The sequence below is a fragment of the Tamandua tetradactyla genome, chromosome 14 (assembly GCF_023851605.1).
Source record: "Tamandua tetradactyla isolate mTamTet1 chromosome 14, mTamTet1.pri, whole genome shotgun sequence".
Lineage (NCBI taxonomy): Eukaryota > Metazoa > Chordata > Mammalia > Pilosa > Myrmecophagidae > Tamandua > Tamandua tetradactyla.
Window position 1 is genome coordinate 35,934,491 of NC_135340.1, and position 13,117 is coordinate 35,947,607.

General features: G+C 52.2%; 4 non-coding genes and 1 pseudogene across 4 annotated transcripts; all 5 read left to right on the forward strand.

The window, feature by feature from the left end:
* Window positions 1-281: 281 nt before the first annotated feature.
* Window positions 282-3,572, forward strand: LOC143655302 (proliferating cell nuclear antigen-like; annotated as a pseudogene).
* Window positions 3,573-3,739: 167 nt separating this feature from the next.
* TRNAY-GUA (transfer RNA tyrosine (anticodon GUA)) lies at window positions 3,740-3,829 on the forward strand. Its single transcript is given in 2 exon segments — window positions 3,740-3,776; window positions 3,794-3,829. It is a non-coding gene; the product is annotated as a tRNA-Tyr (tRNA).
* A 2,124-nt stretch (window positions 3,830-5,953) lies between these two features.
* Window positions 5,954-6,043, forward strand: TRNAY-GUA (transfer RNA tyrosine (anticodon GUA)). The gene is given in 2 exon segments: window positions 5,954-5,990; window positions 6,008-6,043. It is a non-coding gene; the product is annotated as a tRNA-Tyr (tRNA).
* Window positions 6,044-8,163: 2,120 nt separating this feature from the next.
* TRNAY-GUA (transfer RNA tyrosine (anticodon GUA)) lies at window positions 8,164-8,253 on the forward strand. The gene is given in 2 exon segments: window positions 8,164-8,200; window positions 8,218-8,253. It is a non-coding gene; the product is annotated as a tRNA-Tyr (tRNA).
* A 2,122-nt stretch (window positions 8,254-10,375) lies between these two features.
* Window positions 10,376-10,465, forward strand: TRNAY-GUA (transfer RNA tyrosine (anticodon GUA)). The gene is given in 2 exon segments: window positions 10,376-10,412; window positions 10,430-10,465. It is a non-coding gene; the product is annotated as a tRNA-Tyr (tRNA).
* The last annotated feature ends 2,652 nt before the right edge of the window (window positions 10,466-13,117 follow it).

Consider the following 13,117-nt stretch of genomic DNA (forward strand, 5'->3'; position numbering starts at 1 on the left):
AAATCACTTTTCCATTTTTTTCAACTGCTTTACTAAGATGAAATTTACAGCAAATAAAAATAAACTTTAAGAAAATGTTAAGAGAATTGTAACTAACCAACTTAGTCATAAAATTAAAATCAAGCCAAATATTAAATGGTTGCAGACACCGCGGTCTGGACAGGCTCCTCCTGGGTTCTAAGTTCCCGGTGCTGGGTTGGCCCACCCGCTCAGATCCTTGTCAAGCATAAGCCAACGAGAACTTTCTTCTTCTCAGTCGTCTGTAACCGCATTGTTGCAATTCTGCCACCGTGTTCGAGGAGTGCCTAGTCCAGGTCTCCATCTTGAAGAAGATGCTGGAGGCACCCAAAGATCTGACCAACAAAGCCAGCTGGGACATCCACTTCATATATGTGAACCTTCAGAGCAGGAGCTCATCCCGTGTCTCATTGGTGCAGTTCACCCTGAGCTCTGAGGGCTTTGAGGGGTACTGCTGTGGCAGCAATCTGACTGGGGGTGTGAAAATCACAAGGATGTTCAAAATACTAAAATATACTGGCAGTGAAGACATAATTACATTAAGGGCTGAAGATAATGCAGACACCTTGGTGCTAGTATTTGAAACGCCGAATCAAGAAAAAGTTTCAGACTTTCTATGAAATGAAATTAATGGATTTAGATGTTGAACAACTGGGAATTTCAGAAGTATAGCTGGTGAAGATGCCTATACAAAAGATAATGTTCTAGTCTGTAAGCTCCTGGAATGTGATATACCAGAAATGGAATGGCTTTTTAAAAAGGAAATTTATTAAGTTGCAAGTTTACAGTTCTAGGGTCATGAAAATATCCAAATTAAGGCATCCAGGGAAAGATACCTTGGTACAAGATAGCTGATGATGTTTGGGCTTATTTTCTCAGCTGGAAAGGCACATGGGAACCTCTGTTAGTTTTCTCTCCAGGCTTCTTCAAAGGCTTCCCTGGGGCTCTGTCTGTTCTGTTGGCTCTGCTGGTTTTGGTGGCTCTTTCCAAAATGGTTCCCTCTAAAAGGGCTCCAGTAAGCAACCCCAACTTGAATGGGTAGAGATATATCTCCATGTAAAACCATCTAATTCAAAGTTCCCACCCACAACTGGATGGGTCACATCTCCATGGAAACAATAAAAAAGATCCTACCCAGCAATACTGAATAGGATTGCAAGATGTGTTTTTCTGGGGTACACAACAGATTCAAATTGGCACAGATGTCTTCTGGTGAATTTGCACGTATATGCCAAGATCTCAGTCATATTGGAGATGCTCTTGTAACTTCCTGTGCAAAAGATGGAGTAAAATTTTCTGCGAGTGGAGAACTTGGAAATGGAAACATTAAGTTGTCACAAAGCAACAATGTTGACAAAGAGGAGGAAGCTGTTACCATAGAGATGAGTGAGCCAGTTCAGTTACCTTTAGCACTAAGGTACTGAACGTTTTAGAAAAAGCATTCCACTCTCTCCTAAGGTAACAGTATGTTTGCTGATGTTAGACCCTTTTAGAATATAAAATTGCTGATACGGGATATTTAAAATACTGTTTAGTTTCCAAGATCAAGGATGAAGAAGGATTTAAGATATACACAAAATCCAGGAAAGAAAACAGAGATCTTTATGAACTACTGAGATCCCAGTTTGTCTATTCTGTCACCAAATTTATATCTCTGAGTACATATGTAGATATTATATTCTGTAAACAATATTTTCCCCCTCTACATTCTACGGTTAAAAGAATGAAGTCCAAAGTCAAATTTGGTCTTAACATAGAAGCACTTCTGCCTAACCTAGAAATACTCAAGATTTGTCTAATGAAAGTGTATTGACACTAAATGCAGTTTTAAAAATGTTTTAATTTAAATAAAGTTATCTCAACTTCAAACATCATAGGGCAATGCCTTCATTTAGACATGAAAAGGAATGCTCAGTGAAGCTACCCTTTAATAAATTTGTTCTCTCTGTTTTTGTTTTTGTTTTTTTCAGTCTACAGGAGCCTGGTACATTTTATGGAGGTAGCAGTAAAAAGTATTTAAAATAGAGTAAGATGTAAGTTTTTCTCTGAATTTACAACATGGCTTGGGGAATTCATTTGTTAAACTTATTTTGCTGTTATTCTAACTTGAGCTCAAGTAATGAGCAACTTAAGACTTAAGTGTTTCTTCAAACTAGGGAATCTTTTTACAAGAGTTGTGGAAGTTTTGATAAATTTTTGATGAAGTGCAAAGAGTGGGTTTTTACAAAAATAATCTCTAGTATTTGAGTAAGTGGTCTTTTCAAGGACTCTTTCCCTTAAGGGATGAAGATGGCTTAAACTCCATTGCTATTGAATCCAACTAATAAAGTGACAAAGCTCAGAAGTTGTTTTTTAAAAAAAAGAAGTGTTAAAAGATTTCTAGTAATTGCTGTGCTATCACACTAAGTGTTGAGAATTGCTTGTCAATTGTCTTTAATTTTTCAATGTGTTTTCTCTTTATTTAATAAAATGAAGAAAGATCGCTCAGAAATATATATTACATATTGTTTGCCTAGTGTGGGAGAGGGAATTGGTTGCAAAGACCCATGAGGAAATATTTGTGATGACAGAAATATATCTAGGTTATGCTGATTGTTTCAGAGCTATGAGCTTAACAAAACTCATCCTACTGTGTTACATGTAAGTTATATCTTAATAAAACTGACATTCAATTAGGAAAAAAAAATCAAACCAAACATGCAAGGAACTGCAACCACACAAATTATACAGAAATCACAATGAAAAATAAAAAATAATTTCAAATTTATGTTTATTCTGAGAGCTACAAAGGCAACTGTAAAAAAAGACCTATAAGGGAAACTGTACTTAGAAACTCTCAGTTTGACAGATTGCATTGCCTAAGAGAGAAGGGAGGGAAAGGCCACAGAGAAGCAAAGTACGGTCTGCCTCTTTGGCTGCCACACGAGAGAGAGTGGGGTTGGAAGTAGTGAGCGAGATGACGGTCTTGTGCCACCTCAGATGGGTGGAAAAGGTGTCCAAAGGACTGTGAAACTAGAAAGGCTCCAAAATCGTAAGGGTGGTTTACGGATATCCACCAGCTCCCTCATCAGGTGCCTATCCCTTAAAGCCCAATCCATCACTGGATCCGGTTTGGAATCCGCTTCTCGCGCCAGGGACCCGTGAGAGGCAGACAGAGGAAAGCAACGACGGACACCCCATATGCTCACGGGGCCAAGACGAGCACAAGCTTGGTCAACCGGGAGGCCCGGGTGGAGAGTCGTGGGTTCCCTCTCTGCTCTGAGGTCTTTACGCCCAGTATGTCTTCGCCCACACTCTTGGTGCCACAAGTAGACCGTGAGCCAATGCCTGGAAGGGACAGGGGCTGGTGGAGGACGTCGGGAGGCAAGGGGCTGAGAGGAAAACCAACGGGTGCCTCGGCCAAGACCGAGCGCACTAAGGTGTTAACTCTGCCTAAGCGGGGTGAGATGTTTGGACAAGGACCTCTACGCTCCGACCACACGAACTCCCCCGATACCCTATTAACCGGGCCGCAGGTTCGAACTCGCTTTCACTTTAGTTCTAAGGACCGCTGAGGTCTGTCAGATCATTCCCCAAACTGAGAGGCAGATTGAGATGGAGGTGCCTTAGCGACATAACCCAGGGATCTTCGAACTTGACCCAGCGAGCGACGACCGCCCTGCCATGCGATCCCTTGGCCTCTGTTCAACAAAAGAAGCGCCCCACGCACGGCTGCCTGCACCCTTCGATAGCTCAGCTGGTAGAGCGGAGGACTGTAGACTGGACATCTGTGGACATCCTTAGGTCGCTGGTTCGATTCCGGCTCGAAGGAGGTGCCCGACCCTTTTGAGCAAAGTGCCCTGCCTGCCTGCCTGGGTCGCTGCGCCCGGCTCCAGCCCAACTCAGCCTGCACCTGGCGCTGCCGCCACCTCTGCCTGCAGTTTCCCACAGCCCTAAGCCGGGCCACCCCTTGCAGAATGCCTGTGTCTGGGGCTCCAGGGCACACGCCCCACTGCTACCTCTTCCAGCTGTGCAAAGCCATCTGCACCCTACAAACACTCTCCAATCATGCCTCAGGCTTGCCCACCGAGGCCTTACTCCTCATATTTCCACTTTTAACGCCTCCCCTCACCCCTCTTTCTCCAATAACAGCCCACGAGTGCCATCCTGAGGCTAGTGCCAGAGGCCCCTAAAGGCTCGTATGCACCGCGCGAGGGACATTGTGGCATGGTTTTAGACACCCCTCCATCCACTGTCTCACGCTACATCTCTGTCTCTCTCTGCCCACGTCGCTCTCGCTCCCTTCCTCCACTGTGGAATCTCCCTTCGTGGACCGTTCTCACTCCATTTTTCTCTATTTCTGTTTCTCTTACTCTCACTCACTCCCTCTCCCTTCCTCTCTCTCTCTCTCTCTCTCTCTCTCTGTCTCTCTCAGTCTCTCTCTCTCTCTCCTTCTCTTTCTCTGTCTCTCTCTTTCTCTTCTTCTCTCTCTCTTTCTCCATCTCCCGCTAACTCTCTTTCTTACGCTCGAAGTCTCTATTTCCAATCTCTTTAACTCTCTCTTTTTCTCCCCGACTCCCTCTCTCCTTAACCCTCTTTCTCTCATTTATTCTCACACTTGTTCACTCTCTGGCTCCTTTCCTCTCACTCACCCTCTCATTCTCTCTCTTCCCTGTCACTTTTTCTTGTGCTCTCCCTCCTTTGCCCCTTTGTCTTTATTTTCTTCTCCGCTTGACTCAGACCTTTCTCTCCTACTTTCTCTCGTTCCACCTCTCCCGTACTCTCTCTCTCTCTCTCCCTCCCACTGCCACCGTAGCTGTCTCACATGTCCTCCATCTCTCTTTCCGTCCATCCCTCGCTATCGTTCACTCTCTAGAGCCCCCCACAGATTGCGTTGGCCTCCTGAAGTTGCCGTGCAGTGTGAGAATGGAGGTATGCTGTGGCCAGTGGTGGGAAGTGACTTGCAGTGCTTCCCCCTATCCCCTTCACCCAGCTCCTCCTTTGGCCCTCGAGAAGGCCCTTCTCATATTTCCTGCGCTGGTCCTTGGTAGAAATCCCACTGCCCATCACAGCTACCAGGTCAGGAGGATTCAGACCTGGCGGGGAGAGGTGGGTCACCCTGCCAGGGGCCAGTGTGGATCCGCAAGGCAGACGGCTGTGAGGGTTTGGTTGCAGAGCGCGGTGGAAGGCAGCGCCCTGCCAGCGGAGACCAGTGCCACTTCTACCACCGTCCAAACGCCGACGGGCAGATTACCTTTGCTGTGCATCCTCCAGGCAGGTTTTCAGAGCACCCCGCCCGGACCATACCGTGGGAGTGGGAGGGAGCCCGGAGCAGGAAGCATGCCCGGGATGGAGGCTTGAGATTGGCATGTGTATGATGGGACGGGCTGCTGGAGAGGTGGTGACAGGGCTCAGGAAAGAAGGTCAGTGGGTGGACATGTGTCTCTGCCCTCGCTCTCACATGAATGCTCCAGAAAATGCACGAGGAGATGCACAAGTGCCTGGAATAGGGGAGCGGGGATGGAGGCTGATCCCAGGGGGAGACCGTGGTCCTCTCTGGTCTGTTGGATGTGGAGGCCTGCAGCCACCCTAGTCCTGTGGTTCAGGAGGTTTCCCTCACATCTGACACTGCAGCTGGTGACCTCGTTTTCCTGGTGGTTCCCCACTCCTGGCAAGCGGCCGCAAATTGGAGGGGTCGTGGGATGGAGTGGGCACAGGGTCATGCCCGTGGGATCTTCAACACCGTCGCCCCGGTGCGCGCCGCCATTGCTTAGCAGCAGCAGCACCCAGGCGGAGCAGGTTCGCGCCTAAAGCCAGGGCGAGAGCGGTGGCGGCCAGTGCCGCACGACACGTCTCGGTGGACTTGCCACTGACCCAGCGCGGGACGAGCGCCCTGCCATGCGATCCCTTGGCCTCTGTTCAACAAAAGAAGCGCCCCACGCACGGCTGCCTGCACCCTTCGATAGCTCAGCTGGTAGAGCGGAGGACTGTAGACTGGACATCTGTGGACATCCTTAGGTCGCTGGTTCGATTCCGGCTCGAAGGAGGTGCCCGACCCTTTTGAGCAAAGTGCCCTGCCTGCCTGCCTGGGTCGCTGCGCCCGGCTCCAGCCCAACTCAGCCTGCACCTGGCGCTGCCGCCACCTCTGCCTGCAGTTTCCCACAGCCCTAAGCCGGGCCACCCCTTGCAGAATGCCTGTGTCTGGGGCTCCAGGGCACACGCCCCACTGCTACCTCTTCCAGCTGTGCAAAGCCATCTGCACCCTACAAACACTCTCCAATCATGCCTCAGGCTTGCCCACCGAGGCCTTACTCCTCATATTTCCACTTTTAACGCCTCCCCTCACCCCTCTTTCTCCAATAACAGCCCACGAGTGCCATCCTGAGGCTAGTGCCAGAGGCCCCTAAAGGCTCGTATGCACCGCGCGAGGGACATTGTGGCATGGTTTTAGACACCCCTCCATCCACTGTCTCACGCTACATCTCTGTCTCTCTCTGCCCACGTCGCTCTCGCTCCCTTCCTCCACTGTGGAATCTCCCTTCGTGGACCGTTCTCACTCCATTTTTCTCTATTTCTGTTTCTCTTACTCTCACTCACTCCCTCTCCCTTCCTCTCTCTCTCTCTCTCTCTCTCTCTGTCTCTCTCAGTCTCTCTCTCTCTCTCCTTCTCTTTCTCTGTCTCTCTCTTTCTCTTCTTCTCTCTCTCTTTCTCCATCTCCCGCTAACTCTCTTTCTTACGCTCGAAGTCTCTATTTCCAATCTCTTTAACTCTCTCTTTTTCTCCCCGACTCCCTCTCTCCTTAACCCTCTTTCTCTCATTTATTCTCACACTTGTTCACTCTCTGGCTCCTTTCCTCTCACTCACCCTCTCATTCTCTCTCTTCCCTGTCACTTTTTCTTGTGCTCTCCCTCCTTTGCCCCTTTGTCTTTATTTTCTTCTCCGCTTGACTCAGACCTTTCTCTCCTACTTTCTCTCGTTCCACCTCTCCCGTACTCTCTCTCTCTCTCCCTCCCACTGCCACCGTAGCTGTCTCACATGTCCTCCATCTCTCTTTCCGTCCATCCCTCGCTATCGTTCACTCTCTAGAGCCCCCCACAGATTGCGTTGGCCTCCTGAAGTTGCCGTGCAGTGTGAGAATGGAGGTATGCTGTGGCCAGTGGTGGGAAGTGACTTGCAGTGCTTCCCCCTATCCCCTTCACCCAGCTCCTCCTTTGGCCCTCGAGAAGGCCCTTCTCATATTTCCTGCGCTGGTCCTTGGTAGAAATCCCACTGCCCATCACAGCTACCAGGTCAGGAGGATTCAGACCTGGCGGGGAGAGGTGGGTCACCCTGCCAGGGGCCAGTGTGGATCCGCAAGGCAGACGGCTGTGAGGGTTTGGTTGCAGAGCGCGGTGGAAGGCAGCGCCCTGCCAGCGGAGACCAGTGCCACTTCTACCACCGTCCAAACGCCGACGGGCAGATTACCTTTGCTGTGCATCCTCCAGGCAGGTTTTCAGAGCACCCCGCCCGGACCATACCGTGGGAGTGGGAGGGAGCCCGGAGCAGGAAGCATGCCCGGGATGGAGGCTTGAGATTGGCATGTGTATGATGGGACGGGCTGCTGGAGAGGTGGTGACAGGGCTCAGGAAAGAAGGTCAGTGGGTGGACATGTGTCTCTGCCCTCGCTCTCACATGAATGCTCCAGAAAATGCACGAGGAGATGCACAAGTGCCTGGAATAGGGGAGCGGGGATGGAGGCTGATCCCAGGGGGAGACCGTGGTCCTCTCTGGTCTGTTGGATGTGGAGGCCTGCAGCCACCCTAGTCCTGTGGTTCAGGAGGTTTCCCTCACATCTGACACTGCAGCTGGTGACCTCGTTTTCCTGGTGGTTCCCCACTCCTGGCAAGCGGCCGCAAATTGGAGGGGTCGTGGGATGGAGTGGGCACAGGGTCATGCCCGTGGGATCTTCAACACCGTCGCCCCGGTGCGCGCCGCCATTGCTTAGCAGCAGCAGCACCCAGGCGGAGCAGGTTCGCGCCTAAAGCCAGGGCGAGAGCGGTGGCGGCCAGTGCCGCACGACACGTCTCGGTGGACTTGCCACTGACCCAGCGCGGGACGAGCGCCCTGCCATGCGATCCCTTGGCCTCTGTTCAACAAAAGAAGCGCCCCACGCACGGCTGCCTGCACCCTTCGATAGCTCAGCTGGTAGAGCGGAGGACTGTAGACTGGACATCTGTGGACATCCTTAGGTCGCTGGTTCGATTCCGGCTCGAAGGAGGTGCCCGACCCTTTTGAGCAAAGTGCCCTGCCTGCCTGCCTGGGTCGCTGCGCCCGGCTCCAGCCCAACTCAGCCTGCACCTGGCGCTGCCGCCACCTCTGCCTGCAGTTTCCCACAGCCCTAAGCCGGGCCACCCCTTGCAGAATGCCTGTGTCTGGGGCTCCAGGGCACACGCCCCACTGCTACCTCTTCCAGCTGTGCAAAGCCATCTGCACCCTACAAACACTCTCCAATCATGCCTCAGGCTTGCCCACCGAGGCCTTACTCCTCATATTTCCACTTTTAACGCCTCCCCTCACCCCTCTTTCTCCAATAACAGCCCACGAGTGCCATCCTGAGGCTAGTGCCAGAGGCCCCTAAAGGCTCGTATGCACCGCGCGAGGGACATTGTGGCATGGTTTTAGACACTCCTCCATCCACTGTCTCACGCTACATCTCTGTCTCTCTCTGCCCACGTCGCTCTCGCTCCCTTCCTCCACTGTGGAATCTCCCTTCGTGGACCGTTCTCACTCCATTTTTCTCTATTTCTGTTTCTCTTACTCTCACTCACTCCCTCTCCCTTCCTCTCTCTCTCTCTCTCTCTCTCTCTCTCTCTCTCTCTGTCTCTCTCTCTCTCTCCTTCTCTTTCTCTGTCTCTCTCTTTCTCTTCTTCTCTCTCTCTTTCTCCATCTCCCACTAACTCTCTTTCTTACGCTCGAAGTCTCTATTTCCAATCTCTTTAACTCTCTCTTTTTCTCCCCGACTCCCTCTCTCCTTAACCCTCTTTCTCTCATTTATTCTCACACTTGTTCACTCTCTGGCTCCTTTCCTCTCACTCACCCTCTCATTCTCTCTCTTCCCTGTCTCTTTTCCTTGTGCTCTCCCTCCTTTGCCCCTTTGTCTTTATTTTCTTCTCCGCTTGACTCAGACCTTTCTCTCCTACTTTCTCTCGTTCCACCTCTCCCGTACTCTCTCTCTCTCTCCCTCCCACTGCCACCGTAGCTGTCTCACATGTCCTCCATCTCTCTTTCCGTCCATCCCTCGCTATCGTTCACTCTCTAGAGCCCCCCACAGATTGCGTTGGCCTCCTGAAGTTGCCGTGCAGTGTGAGAATGGAGGTATGCTGTGGCCAGTGGTGGGAAGTGACTTGCAGTGCTTCCCCCCATCCCCTTCACCCAGCTCCTCCTTTGGCCCTCGAGAAGGCCCTTCTCATATTTCCTGCGCTGGTCCTTGGTAGAAATCCCACTGCCCATCACAGCTACCAGGTCAGGAGGATTCAGACCTGGCGGGGAGAGGTGGGTCACCCTGCCAGGGGCCAGTGTGGATCCGCAAGGCAGACGGCTGTGAGGGTTTGGTTGCAGAGCGCGGTGGAAGGCAGCGCCCTGCCAGCGGAGACCAGTGCCACTTCTACCACCGTCCAAACGCCGACGGGCAGATTACCTTTGCTGTGCATCCTCCAGGCAGGTTTTCAGAGCACCCCGCCCGGACCATACCGTGGGAGTGGGAGGGAGCCCGGAGCAGGAAGCATGCCCGGGATGGAGGCTTGAGATTGGCATGTGTATGATGGGACGGGCTGCTGGAGAGGTGGTGACAGGGCTCAGGAAAGAAGGTCAGTGGGTGGACATGTGTCTCTGCCCTCGCTCTCACATGAATGCTCCAGAAAATGCACGAGGAGATGCACAAGTGCCTGGAATAGGGGAGCGGGGATGGAGGCTGATCCCAGGGGGAGACCGTGGTCCTCTCTGGTCTGTTGGATGTGGAGGCCTGCAGCCACCCTAGTCCTGTGGTTCAGGAGGTTTCCCTCACATCTGACACTACAGCTGGTGACCTCGTTTTCCTGGTGGTTCCCCACTCCTGGCAAGCGGCCGCAAATTGGAGGGGTCGTGGGATGGAGTGGGCACAGGGTCATGCCCGTGGGATCTTCAACACCGTCGCCCCGGTGCGCGCCGCCATTGCTTAGCAGCAGCAGCACCCAGGCGGAGCAGGTTCGCGCCTAAAGCCAGGGCGAGAGCGGTGGCGGCCAGTGCCGCACGACACGTCTCGGTGGACTTGCCACTGACCCAGCGCGGGACGAGCGCCCTGCCATGCGATCCCTTGGCCTCTGTTCAACAAAAGAAGCGCCCCACGCACGGCTGCCTGCACCCTTCGATAGCTCAGCTGGTAGAGCGGAGGACTGTAGACTGGACATCTGTGGACATCCTTAGGTCGCTGGTTCGATTCCGGCTCGAAGGAGGTGCCCGACCCTTTTGAGCAAAGTGCCCTGCCTGCCTGCCTGGGTCGCTGCGCCCGGCTCCAGCCCAACTCAGCCTGCACCTGGCGCTGCCGCCACCTCTGCCTGCAGTTTCCCACAGCCCTAAGCCGGGCCACCCCTTGCAGAATGCCTGTGTCTGGGGCTCCAGGGCACACGCCCCACTGCTACCTCTTCCAGCTGTGCAAAGCCATCTGCACCCTACAAACACTCTCCAATCATGCCTCAGGCTTGCCCACCGAGGCCTTACTCCTCATATTTCCACTTTTAACGCCTCCCCTCACCCCTCTTTCTCCAATAACAGCCCACGAGTGCCATCCTGAGGCTAGTGCCAGAGGCCCCTAAAGGCTCGTATGCACCGCGCGAGGGACATTGTGGCATGGTTTTAGACACCCCTCCATCCACTGTCTCACGCTACATCTCTGTCTCTCTCTGCCCACGTCGCTCTCGCTCCCTTCCTCCACTGTGGAATCTCCCTTCGTGGACCGTTCTCACTCCATTTTTCTCTATTTCTGTTTCTCTTACTCTCACTCACTCCCTCTCCCTTCCTCTCTCTCTCTCTCTCTCTCTCTGTCTCTCTCAGTCTCTCTCTCTCTCTCCTTCTCTTTCTCTGTCTCTCTCTTTCTCTTCTTCTCTCTCTCTTTCTCCATCTCCCGCTAACTCTCTTTCTTACGCTCGAAGTCTCTATTTCCAATCTCTTTAACTCTCTCTTTTTCTCCCCGACTCCCTCTCTCCTTAACCCTCTTTCTCTCATTTATTCTCACACTTGTTCACTCTCTGGCTCCTTTCCTCTCACTCACCCTCTCATTCTCTCTCTTCCCTGTCTCTTTTCCTTGTGCTCTCCCTCCTTTGCCCCTTTGTCTTTATTTTCTTCTCCGCTTGACTCAGACCTTTCTCTCCTACTTTCTCTCGTTCCACCTCTCCCGTACTCTCTCTCTCTCTCTCTCTCCCCCTCCCACTGCCACCGTTGCTGTCTCACATGTCGTCCATCTCTCTTTCCGTCCATCCCTCGCTATCGTTCACTCTCTAGAGCCCCCCATAGATTGCGTTGGCCTCCTGAAGTTGCCGTGCAGTGTCAGAATGGAGGTATGCTGTGGCCAGTGGTGGGAAGTGACTTGCAGTGCTTCCCCCCTCCCCTTCACCCAGCTCCTCCTTTGGCCATCCAGAAGGCCCTTCTCATATTTCCTGCGCTGGTCCTTGGTAGAAATCCCACTGCCCATCACAGCTACCAGGTCAGGAGGATTCAGACCTGGCGGGGAGAGGTGGGTCACCCTGCCAGGGGCCAGTGTGGATCCGCAAGGCAGACGGCTGTGAGGGTTTGGTTGCAGAGCGCGGTGGAAGGCAGCGCCCTGCCAGCGGAGACAAGTGCCACTTCTACCACCGTCCAAACGCCGACGGGCAGATTACCTTTGCTGTGCATCCTCCAGGCAGGTTTTCAGAGCACCCCGCCCGGACCATACCGTGGGAGTGGGAGGGAGCCCGGAGCAGGAAGCATGCCCGGGATGGAGGCTTGAGATTGGCATGTGTATGATGGGACGGGCTGCTGGAGAGGTGGTGACAGGGCTCAGGAAAGAAGGTCACTGTGTGGACATGTGTCTCTGCCCTCGCTCTCACATGAATGCTCCAGAAAATGCTCGAGGAGATACACAAGTGCCTGGAATAGGGGAGCGGGGATGGAGGCTGATCCCAGGGGGAGACCGTGGTCCTCTCTGGTCTGTTGGATGTGGAGGCCTGCAGCCATCCTAGTCCTGTGGTTCAGGAGGTTTCCCTCACATCTGACACTACAGCTGGTGACCTCGTTTTCCTCGTGGTTCCCTACTCCTGGCAAGCGGCCAGAAATTGGAGGGGTCGTGGGATGGAGTGGCCACAGGGTCATGCCCGTGGGATCTTCAACACCGCCACACCGGTGCTCGCAGCCATTGCTTAACAGCAGCAGCACCCAGGCGGAGCAGGTTCGCGCCTGCAGGGAGGGGGAAGAAACACTCTCCCATCCCATCATATCTCATGCTCGCCCAAGTGTTCCATTTTCCTCATACGGAGTTTTCATCATACATATGCCCATTCATCTTACCACCGCTCACTTCTCTTTCCCCTCCTGGAGCCCAAGAGTGGTACCCCTAGAGAAGTGCCAGAGTCCCCCCAAATCTCTTAAACACGTTGTTAACATTCTTTATTTGCACTCCATTTTTATACTTCTCTCAGTCACTCAATATCTGTTTCTCTCTTTCTCTCTCTAACTCTCTCCGTCAAGTTTTTTATCACTTTGGTTTACTTCCTCTCACACTCTCCCTAAAGTTTCCGTTTTCTCTCTTTCTGTTTCTTTCTCCTTCTTTCATTCTGTCCTTTCCTTTCTGTTCTTGTGTATTTCTCCCCTGTGTTCTCTCTTTCTCTCTCCCTTTTATGTGTAAATATATACATATGCACAAACACTGCTTTGTTATTCTTTCTTTTCTTGTCTTGTTTGAGACCTCCCTGACACCTCTGACCACCTGTCACACCTTGCCAGTACTCAGTATTGTTCCTCCACCTGTGTGTATATTGACAGGTTGAACAGACTACATTCTTTTTACTTTCATTTAAGCTCCTTGTGATTATTTGTACATCTCCTTTCGTTTGCCTAACCATGTCACGCAGGT